The 17451-nt window shown below is 40.5% G+C and overlaps 1 long non-coding RNA gene across 3 annotated transcripts in view; it reads left to right on the top strand.

The window, feature by feature from the left end:
- Nucleotides 1–5383: 5383 nt before the first annotated feature.
- LOC130683767 (uncharacterized) overlaps nt 5384–17451 on the top strand; it is an 88899-nt gene continuing 76831 nt past the window's right edge. For all 3 annotated transcript variants that reach the window (XR_008997693.1, XR_008997695.1, XR_008997694.1), the window contains exons 1-2: nt 5384–5492; nt 15586–15695. This is a non-coding gene — a long non-coding RNA (uncharacterized LOC130683767). The remainder of the gene's footprint in view (nt 5493–15585; nt 15696–17451) is intronic.

The following is a 17451-nucleotide window of genomic DNA, read 5'->3' as shown; positions in this document are numbered from 1 at the left end:
ATTGATATCTGCCTTTACTTCTGCTACCTGTGATGAACTGGTCAGTGTTACTACATCTGGGGTAATTGGCAGAAATATGGGGAACCCAAAACCCACTGCATCTGGGCAGAATTCCAAAGGTTATTTGGATTTGTTTTCCATGTGTTTTCTTCCTAAATGATTCATTCCTCTGTAAGACCAATATGGTAAATTGAATTGCAAATTTGTCCATTGCAAAAGGCTGGGAAATACCCTTTTCATTTGTTTCTTATTTAAGGATTCACAGTGGAGTTAGAAAAGTGACTGTTGTCAGTAGCAATACTTGCTGACTTTTATAGAAGGAGAATTTTCTATTTTTCCAGCATCTTGAGATCTTCTGGGGGCAAAGGTGGTTGGGACACAAGCTAAATATGAGTGGAAGTACAGATGTTGCCACTCTCAGTGTCACTTTGGGAAGGTCACATACATTATCATGTTGGGTGATAACCAGTATCCACATCAAACGTTGCTGAGAGGTTTAAGTGGGAGAATAAAGGAATAGTATCTGGACTGGTGTCTGGCACTAAGTGTTCAATTGATACTGTCTTCTTCCCAGAGACTGGCAGTGGCAACCCCAGTGACCTCTGTGCAATTCCCCCTGAGAACTGTAGAAAAACAGTGTAGAAGTGTAGGGGAGGGGTGGTCATCTGGTGAGATGGCCACTGCAGAGGGGTTGGGGGCCCTAGAGAGGCTGACATTTCAAACTCCTCACTTTCCAGAGGAGGAATCAAGCCTGCAAGAGGGGAAGTGATGTGTCCAGTTTCCTCCTGTCTCTGAACCAGGACTCAGACTCTCCTGTGCTGCCTTTCACACCAAGCCATCATTTATTGAGCATGTACTATGTGCCAGATATTTATAACAACGCTATGAGAAAGGTTTTATTTTGACTTCAGTCTTATGGATGAGGATACTGAGGCTCCGAGAGGTGAAGTTATTGCCCGGATGCATACACCTAGTGCATGGTGGAACACCCCCTGCCCAGTGGACTCCCAAGCCTTTATTCATCACATTGTTTTATGCCACTGGAAAGAGGCTCTGAGATTCACCAGTATGTTCCAGTTCCAGAGGTCAAAACTCCAGCCAGACATACAGAGATGAACTAAGGATATAGGATTAGTAATCCCCATCTTTTCTGCTGATTTATTTCATACCAGCTGTAAAAGTTCAATCAATAAGAACACCTCCAGCCAGCGAAAGATCTACTTCCTGTCCATCTTTTTAGACTACGTTCTCCTGATGACTTTTAAAGGGGCTCGGAGCCCAGATTAGTTTGACAGGATAACAGAGCAAACCAGCTTCGTTCCCACAAACACCGCTTCCAAGTCTCTATGAGGTAACTTCAGTTCACTGTCCAGTTTAGACCGGAATAGCCAAGCTCCAGGGAGTCCCCCACGGCCACGGCAGAGACAGCATCTGGATGCCCAGACTGAAGGGTGGACACAGAAAGTCCATCCCATCCCTTGGCCAGTTAGTGCAGACTCCTAAAGAGCTCTGTGGAAGCAGCCACGGCACCGCAGAAAGATCTTGGCAGATGACACAGAATGGGAAAAGAATAGACCCGGGGGAGGAAATATTGTTTGCAGCCCGGGCAGCTTTTGCAAGATCACTATCTCCTCTTTTCTGCTGAATTTCACACCTGCGACTTTCTAACAAAAGGATTTTCCGGCCCAAACCTACGGCTTGCTGTTGTGGGAAAATCAGGCACAGAAGTGGACTTGGGTGGTGCCGGTGCAATTCCCAGTTCCGAGCCCCTATTTTCTGCAAGGAAGCAGAGCACGGTAATGAAACCTGTGGTAGCTTTGCAAGGTCTGGGTAGAGTGGCCTTGGGCAAGCCTCTCACCTTTTTCTGACCTTGGTGTCCACATCCATAATAATAACTACAGAACTTATCTCAAAGTTCATTAGAGGAATGAAATGAGCTAATAAACATGTAACCCTTCGAACAATCTCAGGTCTGTGTTAAGTGCCATGGAGACACGATGTATGCCATTACATTTTCTCATCAGTAAGATGGGGATAATACTAGCATGCACCCAGGGGTGTTGTGAGGAACAAGCGAGCAGATGCTTCTGTAGGACCTCACAAAAAGTAGGTGCCAGGAGATAAGTTTTGGGTCTCAGGAAAATGGAAAAGGTGGGCAGCATGGGGGCGGGGTTCGGGGGTGCTGGTTTGGAAAATGACTCAGCCACTAAGAATGATGTAGCCTTGTGCAGTCTCTGCTTCCCTTTGAGTTGAATGTGTCTTCTGTAAACGAGAGTCCAGGTGATGTCCCACATTCCTTTGAATGCGAATATCAAATAGTATTACTCTTTGGCATCACTCGTGTCCATTTCTGGGGGAAATGGAAAATGGAAAATGACTCGAGTGAGCAAGTCAGCAATATCTAGTTCAGATGAAGGCACACATGCCCACCTCCCCTGCAGCATGCGCCAGTAACTGTATTCATTCCGCAGGCAATTTTAAGCACTCATTATGTGCCAGGCACTGTTCTAGGAGCTGGGGAGACACCAATGAACAGAACAGATAAGACTGAAGCTCTTAAGGAGCAGGGTAGACAAAAAATATGGTAAAATAAGAAAGTAAATAAAAAAGAAGGGAAGGTTGTGATTTCAGATGGGACAGCTGGGAAATTCCCCCTCAGAAGGTGGTGTGGATGTCAAATGTCCGTTTCTGCAGCGGATGGTGCTCAAGCTCGTCCCAGTGCAGCGCCCGTCCAGTGTATAGTAGGTTCAGGGTAAGGGGAGATGAGCAAATGCCTGACTGAGGAGGACCTGAATCCTGAAAACACTGATTTGGAGGCACATGTGAATAATCAGTATATTTTCATCTGAAATGAATTAGCTCTAATTCCAGAGTGGGCTTGAAATGATTACACTGCCATTATTTTAAATCTGAGAAGCACGCAGGGAATGAAATCCACATTCTGCCCTCAAAGCAGGCCTGGTAGGGAAGGCCCAGAACTGTGAGACGTTATTTGCACATTGCTGCCCCCTGGTGTTGGAATAAAAATACAGCCACAACTCCACATTCGTTTACCTCTAAAGAGAGAGATGCCTGTGGGTATACATCACCATCACTGGAGCATGGGGGTTAAACTATCAGAGTGGTGACCACATCTTTCAAATCCAAAAGTAAAAACAGAATGGCTTTGTGGAGTGAATAATTGGAATATTTGAAATGAGGACTATTTCAGGTAAGTCACTACAATGACAAGGCATCTTATTGTCACTATGGTAGAGCATATCAGCTGTGCTCAAATCATTCTTCACGAGTTTATAGTGATTGTGATGGTTAGTGTAGTAACCTATTTCCTGGTCCCACATTCCAGGGATGTTTCCTAGGGAACCATGTACGGACTTCAGGGACCCTCTGAACTTTTATTTGGGAACCCTAGTTCCAAAATGTATAGGGTAGTGTCAGACCCAAATAACTGGGAAGCTTTGGGCCAGTTGTCCAAGGTGAGTTCTCCACGATATGAGAGACTTGTGCTCCCCTGTCACCGTGGTTCTTCTGGCTAGAACATTCTGTTTCATTTATACATGTTTCCCATTTTACTTTCTATCAAAGTTCTGGTTCAGGTCACTTCCGCCATTGACAGGTCTTGTGACAAGCATCCTAACCACTCTGAACCTCTGTTTCCTCATTTAATAAAAACATACCTATTAAATAAAGTTAATCAACACATAATTAAGAATAGGCATGTGAGAGAAAGTAGAATTTCAGGTACCCGTTAGATGCTTAAAGCTTTTAAAAACAAGCTTATTAAATGTTGACATTTATATAAGCTTATAAAGCATTCAAGATTCATAGGTGATATGATTTACCTGATGAATTAATCCTGGAGTTAGGTTCCTTAGAAGCCATAAACAAGCTATCAAGTAGTGAAAATTTCTGACAGATTTTGTCCATTTTTTTCCAGGTGTGTTTCTACCAGAATACCTTAAAATCCATTGTAAGGAAAATTTTGCTGTTTTATCTGTCTGATGATAACTCTGTTGACCCCAATTCTGTTCACACTTAGTTCTGATTGAGATAAAATATTCAATTATAAAGGCTAATGTTTCCTGCACTGTGTACCTAAGAAAGCTGTCCTGGTTCTGCATTTTGGAGTCCCTGTTTGCAAGATCAACTGCTTTTATTCTCTCCTTTTAAATCTTTATAGTTCTTATTTTATTACTACAACAGTAATATGCGATCACTATAAATAAAATTGAAATGTTACAGAAGCACATGGCTTTTCCATCATACCACCCTCTTCTCAAGGTTCTGCTTATTATTGTATTCATTTTATTTAATGAACATACTGATACGTATGCATGTGTTTTAACAAAAATGGGATCATACTAACATGTTATTCTGCAACTGAGTTATTTTTAAACTTTACACATCTTGGATATGTTCTACATCAGTCTGCCTCCTCTCCCTGTCTCTGTCTGTCTCTCTTCATATAACTGTCACATAGTGTTCTGCAATGTGGTAACTCTAAACTTTATTTTCCTGGAGAAAGAGCAGCAGTGTGTGAGTGCCCTCATTTGAGACTGCAGAGAAGAAGACGCAGTGGTTAGTTGGACCCAGGGAGGCGGAAGGACCTGGAGGCCTTGTGGACAATGTTCCTTAGCAGCTGAAAGACACCCGGCACTCTTTTAATCCCACCTTAGCCATAAGAATCATAGATTTTAATTGGTGAGTTCTTATGGTTTATATTTTAAGCTTCAGTGCCATTCATTCAATCAACAAACATTTTGAAGTGTCTGTTCTGAGACAGTCAGGGATGCCAAAACAAATTTGCTTTAATAGATGAAAACTGGTCAGTATCCCCAAGGGTAAAAACTAGTTACATTCTCCTGGACACAGTCCATTTGTGTTTCTCTGGACGAGACTAATCTGCATTATTGTTTTTCTGTAATTTACAGGGTAAACTAGTAGAAGACAACAAAAGGCAGAGATAATCCATATGAGTACGTTAAACTGGCCAGCAAGGATATTTTCCACTTGTTTCAAAGTCTTTCACAGTTTTCCCTGAAGGAAGATCCTGTTAATATATAACTGGAAAAATGTGGCAAAAAAGTGCGTAGACAACGGAGACAGAGGTAGTTAAGAAACAGCAGAATGAATGTGTAAGACGGGTTTTGGAGGAGGAAGGTGGGGCAGGCTGAGGAGCCCTAGGAGGCAGTCTGGTGAGCGGTGAGGCGGCACATACTGTGAGCCAGCGGAAGAGGAGCGCCTGCCAGGGGCTGCAAACCTCGTCAGTATGTCATGGAGAGTTCACCACGACTCACAGGTGTCTTCCTCGGCCTGCACCCCAGTCAGCCCAGACCTCCCAGCCGGCACCAGGTGTGAGCCCGGGCACCTGCCTCTGTGTGCCCCGCGGGTGACCACCTTCCCCTCACTTGTCCCTGGCGCAGCGTGGCTGGGCTTCTTGTTTTCGGGCTGGATTCCTTTCTGAACTCAGCTTCCTTGACCGTGACCCTTGGGTAAGAAAACTGCCCTTTATCCTGGCGATGCTGTCCTGACTGCAGGCTCCTACCCGATCACTGGGCCATTTGAATGAGCCTGGACTCAGACCATGTATTTCTCACCACATGGGCTCAGAAAATAGAGAAAAACTGCAGACTTCTGGAGATTCTCCAAATATCATGTTTGAAGAAGAGTCAATTTATTTGTTTCTGGTCCGACTCTTGTTTTGAATCCAAATGTCAGCTGAGAAAGGCTGTCTTTGGGGATTTAAATGAAAAGCCTCGAATCCCTTTCTGTATACAGAGACGTCTTCATCCCTCTGGGTCTCTGAAGGGACTTCAAGGGTGGGGGTGGGATGGGGTACTTTACGGCTTTTCCATTCATCTCTAAGTCTTCTGCTTCTATGGTGGTTTGGTTTAAAAATTATCACAATGTTTGTCACAGTTTCTCTTTTTCTGTTCCATATTGAGCCACCTCTTTCCTTGATTTCCACCAAAGATTCTCCATCCACACGAGACTCATATGACCAAACCTGACTTTCCGGGAGGTCTGGCTGGATGGAGAGAGGGAGGGACCGTAGGACACCAAGGCAGGTCACTCGGACCCGAGTGCTATTGCCAAAATCCTTTCCTTAAGTGTTCCCTTAGTCGCTCTGTCCTGTCGCTTGGCTGTTTTCTCTCTTTTCTTCCCACTTCTTCCCATTCCTTGTCTCCTCCTAACACCAAAATTTTCTCCATCTGCTTCTACAAAGTTACCCAACTCATTCCCAGCTCCTTTTCCCTCCCCCAAGCTCACATCCTGACCATCTCTCACATGACGAACATTCACGTATCCAGCACTGTTCTGAGTTGCACATAATAAAAACAATTCCAGGTGAATTAAGCAGAAGAGCTTATTGAGAGAAAATTTAAAAGCTCAAGAATGGGGCTGGGGCTGCTTAGAGAGTCAGGCCCGGGAGAGGGGCAGGCAGACATAGGCCCAGACATTGGAGTAAAACTAAGCCGAGCCACCGCGCGGTGGCGGGTGGTCCGGCTGGTGCCATGGCCACCATCACGGGTCTGCTGTGGCACCACTGCCCTGGTACGTGGGTCTCACCTCCCATGGGGACTCACATGTGTAAGAAGGCGTTTGAGATCCTGGAGAACCAAATAACATGACAGCCGGCCACCCCAACTCGTTAGCACACATTGGTAAGGGAAGAGCTGTCTGTTAGGCATCTCTCTGTCCATCTCTCCTACCACCGAGGCTCCGTAAGAGACCTTTCCCACTACTGATCGAAACTGTGTTCCTCTGCCTCCCTACTCCTCACTATCTGTCCCTTAGAAGGAAGAATTGGCTGTAATCAATTTTTTTTAAAGACTGTTATCAGTTTTGGTTTCAAGCATTTTGTTGCCCATGACTATATTTTTACCTACTTCCATCTCCATGACAACCCGATGAAATAAGTGCTATTCTTATTTTACAGATGAAAAATCTAAGCCTTGGGAATGTTATGTGATTCCATCAAGGTTATACAGCTAGAAAATGGAGGAGACAGATTTCAAATTCATGACTGTCTGATTTCAAAAACTGTGTTCTTTGTATTAAGGCTTTTTAAATTTTTGTCAAAACTGCATGCACATAGTTTAAGAATCAAATCACTCTTCTGTATCTACCATTTTGTATCTAAATAAACTCCTTACATTATAATTTACTGATCTGTTTTAATCACCCTCTCACTTCCACAACTACTGGATTTAGGTATTTAACTCTCTTCCCAGCCCCCTCCCCGGTTGTTGTCATTTTCCCCTTAGTTACCATTACGATTCTATCATAATTTTACTTAGAAACTAATATTGATATTCAATGGGTATTTTTGCAATGACTGTAAACTCTATTGACGGTTAAGCCATGGCATATATTCTAGTGCTCTTGTAAATAGTATCTTCTCTCAGATTTAATTTCTGTTTATTGCTGGTAATTGAAACACAATTGATTTTGTTATGTTGACCATCCAGCAATCTTGCTGTTTATTTATTAATTCCACAACTTATGTGTAGTTCTCTTGGCTTCTCTACAGCCACAATCATATCTTTGAATTATGGCAGTTTTTCCCTTCTTTTCTAATAGTTATCCTCTTTTTTTTTCCTTAAAGCAAATTTTATTAAGTTGTGTTTTATAAACAAAAAAATTGAATGACTTTTAAGTCTACAATTCAATAAGCTTTGATATTATGACACAAAAGATAAAGAACCTTTCCCTGTGCACCTTGCCTGTCAGTAGCATCCCATATCTTCAACTCTGAGTAACCAATGATCTTATTACATTTTTTCTTTTCTAGAATTTTCTACTCTGTCCCCCTTTTCATTTATAATGTTGGTTATTTAACCTCTCTTTTTATCTTACTACTCTTGCCAAGGGTTTATCAGTCGTGTTAATCTCTTCAAATGATAAACTTTTAACATTGTTGATTCTCTGTTTTATGTTTGTTTTCTATTTCATTGATTTCTCATCTTTACTATTCCCTTATTTGAACTTAATTTACTGTTTTTTTAAAAGAAGTTCTTGATATTGATGCTTAGATCATTGATTTTTAGCCTGCTATTTTTTTCTAATAGACTATAAATTACCCTCTCAACACAACTTATCTACATTCTAGAAATGTTGATATATTGTATTTATTATCATTAACTTAAAAATATTTTAAAAACTGTGATTTCTTCTTTGACTTATGAGTTATTCAAAGGAATATTTATTTCCAAAGATGAGGTTCTTTTCTAATTATAATTTTGCTGTTAATTTCCAGCTTGACTCTACTATGGTCAGAATATATTCTGTATGATTTCAATTTTTGAAACATTTTTAGACTTGCTTTGTTTTAAAATATTGGTAAATACTCCACATGTACACATAACAGCATGTTTATTGTGCAGCTGTTGGATGCAGCATTCTAGGTAGGAAAATAAGGCCAATTTTGTCAAATCTTGAATATTTGTATAGCTTTTGTCTGTGTATTCTATTGATTACTGAGAGAGCTATATTAATATCCATCATTTTGACTGTGGTTTTACATATTTTTCTGTTTAACTCTGTTCACTGTTACTGCTTTAGATGTCTTGAGACCATATTATTAGTTACAGGTTTGTTTATAAATATTACAACTTCCTGGTGAATTAAATCTTTTATTTCATAACATGGCTCTCTAGCACTTCAGTAATGCTTCTTGCCTTAAAGTCTACTGGGTCCTACCATCTAGTTTCTCTTTAAATCCAATTATTGAGGTATAATTTCAGACAACAAAACTCACCCTTTGTAAGTATACAGTTTAATGAGCTTTGACAAATGCATGCAGCTCTAGAAGAACTATAGTGATCAAGATAGAGAATATTTCCTTTATTCTATAATATTCCTTCTTGCCTCTTTGGGATCAATCTCCTCTAAATATTCCTATATTCTCCTCTTTACTGTTTTCTTTTTAAAAATTATTCTAATCACTTCTTTTAGCATGGTATAATTTACATACTGTGCTATACATACTATAACTCTTACACAAAACACACATAATTAATTTTACTAAAAAGTGTAATAGACTATTGACGTGTTCTTTTATTGGTTATGCTAAGCTTTACAATATATTTTTATGATTTATTAAAGTCCAGTATAAATTATTGTTTTGATCATGTCCCAGTCCATACAAGGACAATGGAACTCTTTAACTGCATTTACCTGTTCCTGACATCTTCTATAGTAATTGGTTCTTCACATTTTCTCTGTAGCTCAAACCCCATAAGAAGTTTTATTTAATATAGTCAATATTCATTTAAATTTACACATGCTAATTATTTTTCCTTCTATATGTCTTTGAGCTTCTATCTGGGACAATTTCCTTCTCTTCGGAATTTCTTTTCAGCTATTGGTGACAAATTCTCTCCATTTTTGTCTGTAAGAATCTGTATTTTATCTTTGTTTTTGAAAGATATTTTCCCTGGGTATAGGAGTTTGGGTTGGCAGCAATTTTCTCTATTATTTTGAAGACATACTACTGGTTTTTTTTTTTTTTTTGCTTCTATTGTTTCTGGTGAGAGTCAGCTGAAGACAATGTATATTTTAAATCTTTTCTTTTTCTGATATTTTCTCTTGGTTGGTTTTCATCAATTTTATTATGATACTATGATTGGCATTTATAGTGTTTCTTGAATCTGTGACAAGCCCCTTTCCATAGTTTTTCATAGTTGTATAGTTTTTCATGTATTTTTAGTCTTCAGGTCTTCAAATATTGCTTCTGCCCCATTTTTTTCCCCACCAGTGTTTTTAAATGGGTCTGTCCCACATCTAATATGGCAGCAGATGTTTACTTTGACTCAACTTGTTATCAAGTCTTTCTAAAGCATTACCTAGTTCTTTGGGAAAAAATCTTAGGGCTCCTATTTTCTATTTATTTGACATTATCTATTGTTGCTATAACAAACTGCCACAAAGTTAGTGGCTTGAAACAACACACATTTATGTAGGTTAGAAGTCCAACACAGGTCTTACCGGGATAAAATCAAGGGGGGTTGTGTTACTTTCTGGAAGGTCTAGGAGAGAACCTTTCCATGCATTATACTTTCCTCGGCTCATGGCCTCCCATCCTCCATCTTTAAACCCAAGGAAGTCAGGTCAGTTCCTACTCCCACCGCCACCTCTCTGGGTCTTTAACTTCCAACATCCTCTTGAATTTTTAAGGACCACTGTGATTACATTGGGCCCACTGGGTAATCCAGGCTGATCTCCCTTTAGGTAGCTGATTAGCAACTTAATTCCATCTGCAACCTTTGTCTTTAACCTTTGTCATGTAATCTCAGTTTTCATAGGTTGTGGGGATTACAATGTGGGCATTTTGCAGGAGCCAGTAATATACTTGTCTTTACCTTGATTTGTATTCCATTAAGCAAATTATATAATTGTTGGTGTAAATCAGGCTTGGGAACTGTTACAGGTTGAATGTACTCACCTAAAATTCCTATGTTGAAGCCTTAACCCCTGGTGTGGCTATATTTGGAGATGGGCTTCTAGGGAAGTCATTAAGGTTAAATGAGGTCAGAAGAGTGGAGTTGGATCTGATAAGATTAGTGTCCTTATAAGAAGAGAAATCAGAGAGCTCAGGTGCTCGCCAGCCCTGGCGCTCTCTCTCTGTCTCGCTCTCTCCCCCTCTCTCTTCGTGCTTGCAAAGAGGAAGTCACATGCACACACAGCAAGAGGATGGCTGCCCACAAGCCAGGAGAAGATACCTCACCAGAAACCAAATTGTCAAGAACCTTGATCTTGGACTTCTAACTTTCAAAGCCATGAGAAAATTAATTTCTTTTGTTTAAGTCACTCAGCTCATGGTACTTTGGTATGACACCCTGAGCTGAGACAGGAGCAAGCACCTCTGGCCCCTGATCAATGTAGTGCCGAATGACAGGCATGGGGACCCCTAGAGGGGAGCTTTATAGAGAGCAGAACATTCAGCATATCTGAGCATCGCCGGTTTCTTTTAGATAAGTGAAGAGCACTAGCTAAGCCAGCTAGTTGGGGAAGAGCAGGTAGGATAAGAAAGATTTGTGTGAATTTATTCTTTAATCTTCCATTGGACTTTCATTAAACTTGTCTTAAATTAAGTATTCAAAGTCCAAAATACCCACATAGAATTTAAATTGTAAGCAAATGCATCAAAGCATGCATGTGGGTGTGCATGTCCATATTTCTGTGAGGGAGTCTATGCCTTTCATTGCATCTAACATGGTTTTTGACTCAGAAAAGATAAATCTTTACCCTAGCCTGCCCTTTGTTTTTGTTACTGGTTACAGCCCATTTCCATTATTAAATTGTATATACTCAAGACTGACATAGCAGAAACTGTGTCTGATAGATTTTTCTGCCAACCCATAATGATACCAGTACAGAGTTTGTGCTCAATAAATATTAACTTTTTTTAAATGGAACCATTGCATTTCTGAGTTGAACAGTTGCAGGTTTAATGATTTGACCAGATTGTTTCAGTTTCAGTCACTTTACTCCAAGAAAGCTAAGTAAGTTTATAATAGCATACTATTCACATAGCCTCTTGCCAAATGGCAACACTTCAGCCTTTAAGAGCAAAAAGCTCTAATTCATTTTTTTAAAGCTTGTTTTGGAATTTTTAAGAGGTGTTCCAGTGTTCTGTGGTCAGACTGTACTCATGTGTCCAGTTGCAATGCTGCATTATAACTCTGGAGCTGGCACCAAAGCCTGGTTGAAAATGTCATCAGTGGTGAGGGACTTACTACTGAGAACTTTATGAACACAGTGAGGGCACCTAGGAGGAACTGAGGGTAAGACTTGACTGATGACAAGCCTCCTCTGTCTAGAAATGTAAATAGTCTGGCCATTTAGATTCATTACATTTATGACTTAAGCCACAGAAATACCCGTTGCAACAATGGGATTTGCTTCTCCAGACTTCTCACTGGAGCTGATAAACACTGCCATGCAATGTGCATGTAATTTCCACATGGTTGTGGGGCTTATTTCTTATGTGTGTGTTTTGGCAATGCAGTCTTCACCAAGTCATCAACTTGGTCTTGGAACAGCCTAACATTTTTTCTTCTTCAGTGCTGAGAATTCCAGGATTATCAACCAAGAATGACATGGAAACTTATCACATCCAGCTTCCTACCCATGGCAGGAATTCCTTGTACTGAAGTGTTTCAAAGATTCTTAAACTGCAAATCGTATAAGAAATAAATTGTACACAGCAACCAAGAATGTGCATGTGTATGTGTGCATGTGTGTGCACATGCATTCCTGGAAAAGGTTTTCAGGAAACAACAATATTTACCTTTACTGAATTTTATACCAAAAGATTCAATTTTATTCTGATTTCTTCTGATCATATATATAAAAAATATGAAATATATATGATACATGTCAGTGCTAGTTGGGAACCCATTAAACTATTTCATGTCTCACTAATGTGTTACAATCTGTAGTTTAAACACCCAGGACTGAAGAATTACTGGCAAATGTTTGGTCATCCAGTCTTCTGTTGAACAATTCCAGCACTGAGGGGTTTAATACTTTATGAGCTGTATTCATACGTGTAATACCCTTTGAACATTTGGCCTTTAATAGTGCTGGATTTTGTCATGCACTGGTCTAGGCAGCCTGGGCCTTCCAAAAAACTTTCCTCTAAGTCAGGCTTGAATCATATGATGTGGAGAACCCTGTGGCCAATAAGACTGGCACGATTCTCCAAAACAATACCTTGTTCTGTGTAACTTTAGGGTCCCAAAGGGCTGCTACTCTCAGCTGAAACTCCATTTTTCTAATATGAAAAGCCCCTCAACTTACGTGGTCAATCTGATTAAATAAATGTTAGGAATGTTGGTGACATGGACAAATATCTACTTACAATATTATTAATTTAGTTACATTATATGTATGTATGTATATATATATATACATTTATATATATATAGCATTTTATAATATGAACAATATATAAAATGATATATTAGTTAAACATGGTTTTTCTACTATCACATTTCATGAAACACCTTTATTTGACTTTCCACATGCCTCCCTGATGACACTTTTTAGTTGTCTCTAGATCTACTTTGTGAGTCACCCAAAGAAAGCTGTCCAAAGGACACCAACTCCATTCCCGTCGAAGCTGTTTGGGATTCAAAGCTTTTTGGATCCATGGTGCTATCACCGGAAGTTTTATTCCAAGCAATCAATCCCGATTTGCATAGTTTTTGAAATTCTTCATGTGTAATATTTACATGATAAGCACTTACTAAATTGCCCTTTATAACTTTGTTGAGATATTATTCACATACCACATAACTCATCCATTCAAAATACACAATTCAATGGTTTCTGTATATTCACAGAATTGTGAAACCATGGCCATGACGAATTTTAGCATATTTTCCTTACCCCAAAAGGAAAACTTGTTGCATCAACAGTCACTCCACAATTCTTCCCAACATCTCAGCACTAGGCAAGCACCAATCTACTTTCTATGGACTTACCTATTCTGGCCATTTCATCTAAGTGTGACTACACAACAGTTTCTCCGTGATTTAGCTTCTTTCACTTATGTTTGCAAGTTTCATCCATGGTATAGTATGTATCAGAATTTCATATCTTTTTATTTAATTTTGCTTATTAAGTCACCTTTAGTAAGTTTAAAATGATAACCTGTGTTTCCATCTGGAAAATCATACCACCTCCCCAGAATGAATGGCTAAATCTGTGTCACATTCCTTTCCTCCCTTTAAAACTCCAATGCTCTGAGGTGGCTTCCATCACTTTGAAAAGCAGCATTAATTGAGTATATTCAGGCTAATGTACCTTGGAGAATAGTTCTGCTTCTTCCAAATAAAGTAATGAGAAGGATCCTGTAATTATGAGATGCCTTGTAAGCCCCTGAAAATAGGGCTTCTTTTGTTCTGTGGAATAGATTTTGGGGAAAATCCCTGTATCTTTAGGTATATGTAATAGAGTGGAAATAAAAGGGTTGTATGATCTTGAAGTCAGTAAGGAGACAGAAAGTATTATTCCTTGAGATTTCACCAAAAGCCAGGTACTGTTCTTGGAACTCTCTCTATTTTATCTGTTTTAATCTTCACAACATCCTATGAAACAGGAAGTATTTTCTTCATTTTATAAATAAGGAAACAGAGTGTTCCATTTGAGAAGTCAGCAGGAGAGCCTCCTTTGTCTTGACCTTGTCCTGTACATTATCTTTAATCTCTTTTGATCGGCCTCACTTCACAGGATATGCATCCATTCACCATGAAGGCCCATCAAGAGTTCCATGCCTCCAAACACTGTGCCCTCTGACATTCAAGTGCCCTGTGGCACAGACAGTGAAGCTTGCTATGTGTCCAGTGTGCTCTGCTATATTTGCCAGCCTTCCTTGTAGTTAGAACAGAGTTTTAGTATTTGTTTTGTCCAAATGGTCATGAATGAAAGCATTACTTCCTGTTAGAAGCCGCAGAGGATGGTATAAGTTTCCAAATTCTCCTTTCTTGCCGAGAGGACCCTGTCATGCTGACAGTCATAACGTGCTGCTGAGTCCTTAAGATTGGGCTCTTGAGAGCCTCTGGGGAACAGAATCTCTCCCGCCAAGCTGGACAGGCAGCATGAGCAAGAAATAAATGTGTGTATACGTGTGAAGTCATGAATTTTGTGGTTAATTCGATACCAAAGCATCACCTACCCTATCTTGACATATAGTAGATTTCATTTCTTTTTAATTCAACCAACTTTTATTGAGAACCTACTGTATGGCCTAATAATACTGAAGACTTTGTAAGTGTTAGGATCTTGGAATGAAGAATACCCAATAGGTAGCCTCCATTACCATTACCCCAGCTGAGCTCTGAACTAATTGAGAAAAAAATGACAGGAGAGCCAGTAGACAGGGAACAATATATCACTTTAAAAAAAAAACTGATGAAACCGATATTACAAAATCAGAAAAGGAGGATTCGTATAACAACCCCTCAGGAATAGAAAGACTGACAGCTCCAGTTACAGGGGCATCTTCGGCACGGAGAATCAATTGCTCCTGCAGACAGCTTGCTCTGACAGGAAACCAAAGAAGATGGAGCTGAACTGCGTGTGCTCGATTTGCATTCTTCTAAACTTCCATTAGAAGAATCATTCCATTTTCCGTGGTGAGGCGATGGTAGAAGTGCTACACTACTGGTTCCCTCCGTAGGAAAGGGAACATCAAGAATGATGCAGAGAGTTTCTTCTTAACAACAGTGTTCCTTTGAACACTCAGTCCAACGCCTGGTACATAGGAAGCTCTCAGTCAATGTTAAATGTTCTTGCTGGCACAGATGCCACACGCTGGGACTACATGGCTAAGAGATGCGCACCCTACTGTTGAGATGCCCCCATGCTGGTGAGGGAAACAGACAGTGCTGCGAACTGAATGTCTGTGCCCCCCAGCCCCACCCACCCATACAGAAGCCCTGATTCCCAGTGTGATGGTGTTTGGAGATGGGGCCTTTGGTATATAGTTAGGCCACGAGGGTTGAAGTATCATGATGGGATTAGTGCCCTTCTAAGAAGAGATTCTCAAGAGCTTGCTTCTTTTCTCTCTTTTAGCCTTGTGAGGATGAAGCGAGATCATGGCTGATGGAAAACCTTCAGAAGGGCTGTCAGCAGACTCCGGGTCTGCCGGCTCCTTGATTCTGGACTTCCCGGACTCCAGAATGGTGAGAAATAAATGTTTGCTGTTAAAGCCCGAGGTCTACAGTATCTGTTAGGGCAGCCTGAAATGACAAGACAGACACATAAAGGGACACCGCAATACGATAGGCGCTCTCCAGCTGACCACGGTGCCGTGGAAGCAACAAGGAAGGCCTTCGGGTCTGACCGGGTGACTAAATAATGCCTGAGCTGTGTCTTTAAGACTTAGCAGGAGATTGACAAAGAAGGGGAGAAACCATATCCTATGAAAAGGGAAACACATGAGAAAAATGTGAGTGGTCATATGGGATAGGTTGGTTATTAGGGGCCAGAAGGTCTGAATATGTTGAGAGATGAGGCTTTGAGAGTAAAGCAGGTGCCAAATTTTGAAGACCTTTGATGGATTTTAAATAAGGGTGGGACATGTTTTGAAGACCTTTGATGGATTTTAAATAAGGGTGGGACATGGCTACATTTCTCTTTTGGCATACTAAAGGAGATATATCCAAATAGAGATGACATTTAGTAGGAGTTATGTATATAGATCAAGAAGAGAAGTTAAAGGTCAGAAGTTAAATCTTGAGATGAAATTTGGAATTCAAAGTTGTGTAGATGGATTTAAGGCTATTGGGTTACATGAGATCATTTAGGAGGAGTAAAGGTTGAGAAGGGAAAGGGGCTCTGAAAATGCCCTGGAACATGTCAAGCCATAGGGAAATAAAACTAGTTACATGGTTGGAAGACCTGGAGGATGGGAACACCAGAAGGAGCTGGTATTATATGCCAAGGGACGGTCGACTCCACTGAATGCAGTTGTGAAGTCAAGTGCCACAAGGAGAGAAGAACAATGGCCAGTGAAGTCAGCAGTGCAGAGGTCACGGCAGGCTTTGACAACAACAGTCTCAGTGATGGTGGGGAAGGAAGCCTGGTCAGAATGCACTGAAAGGAAAATGCACTGAGCAGGGCAAGAGGAGACAGCAGCTGAAGACAGCTCTTTTGGGAAGTTTGGCTGTTACGAGGAGCAGATAAATGGGCAGTGGGTAGAAGATACACAGTCTGAAAAGGTGATTTTAGCTTTACATTTGGTAGGTATTTGGGATATTTTTGTGCTGTTGGAATGCTCCATAAGAGCTCTCCATAGATATTTGCTGAGTGAGTGAATTAGAATAAAGTTTTAAAAAGAAAATGAAGAGGAACTCCCCCTACCCCCAAACTGCTCAGGATGAAATAGCAGAGGGGAAAAACCCACTGAAGCCCATTTGATTTCTCTGTCTCACATTTACGTTCCTCACATAATGGCCCCCAAACATGATTACACGTCCCTAAGGCTTTGACACCGAGGTAGGGAAACACGCTGGGGAAAATAATAATGTACTTAAGATCAAGGGAGAATAACAACACACAAGGGGGTGATGATGATAGTTATGACACTGGTAACTCACATTTATTGAGCACTTACTGAATGCCGAGTTGTAGTGTCAGCACTTGACATGCCTAATTTGCCCTGCTTCTCGAAACAAGGATTATGAGGTGGCCATCACCATGATTCCTCTTTATAGGTGAGATTACTGAGGTTTAGGTGTAGGAAACAACTTGCTCAAGACCACATAGCTATTAATAACTAGTGGGGTAAGGGGTCAAGCCCCAATTTACCTGATTCCAGATCCTCTCACTCCAACTTTGTGGGAGATATGTTATTAGAAGGAATTGACCACAGAGGACCTCCCTAAAATTTTCATTTTTCACAAGCCCGATTCCACAAGGTGAATAAGCAGAGACTTG

The sequence above is a fragment of the Manis pentadactyla genome, chromosome 5 (genome assembly GCF_030020395.1).
Source record: "Manis pentadactyla isolate mManPen7 chromosome 5, mManPen7.hap1, whole genome shotgun sequence".
NCBI lineage: Eukaryota > Metazoa > Chordata > Mammalia > Pholidota > Manidae > Manis > Manis pentadactyla.
The sequence above is the reverse complement of the archived record's forward strand: the minus strand, read 5'-3'. Positions and strand labels throughout refer to the sequence as shown.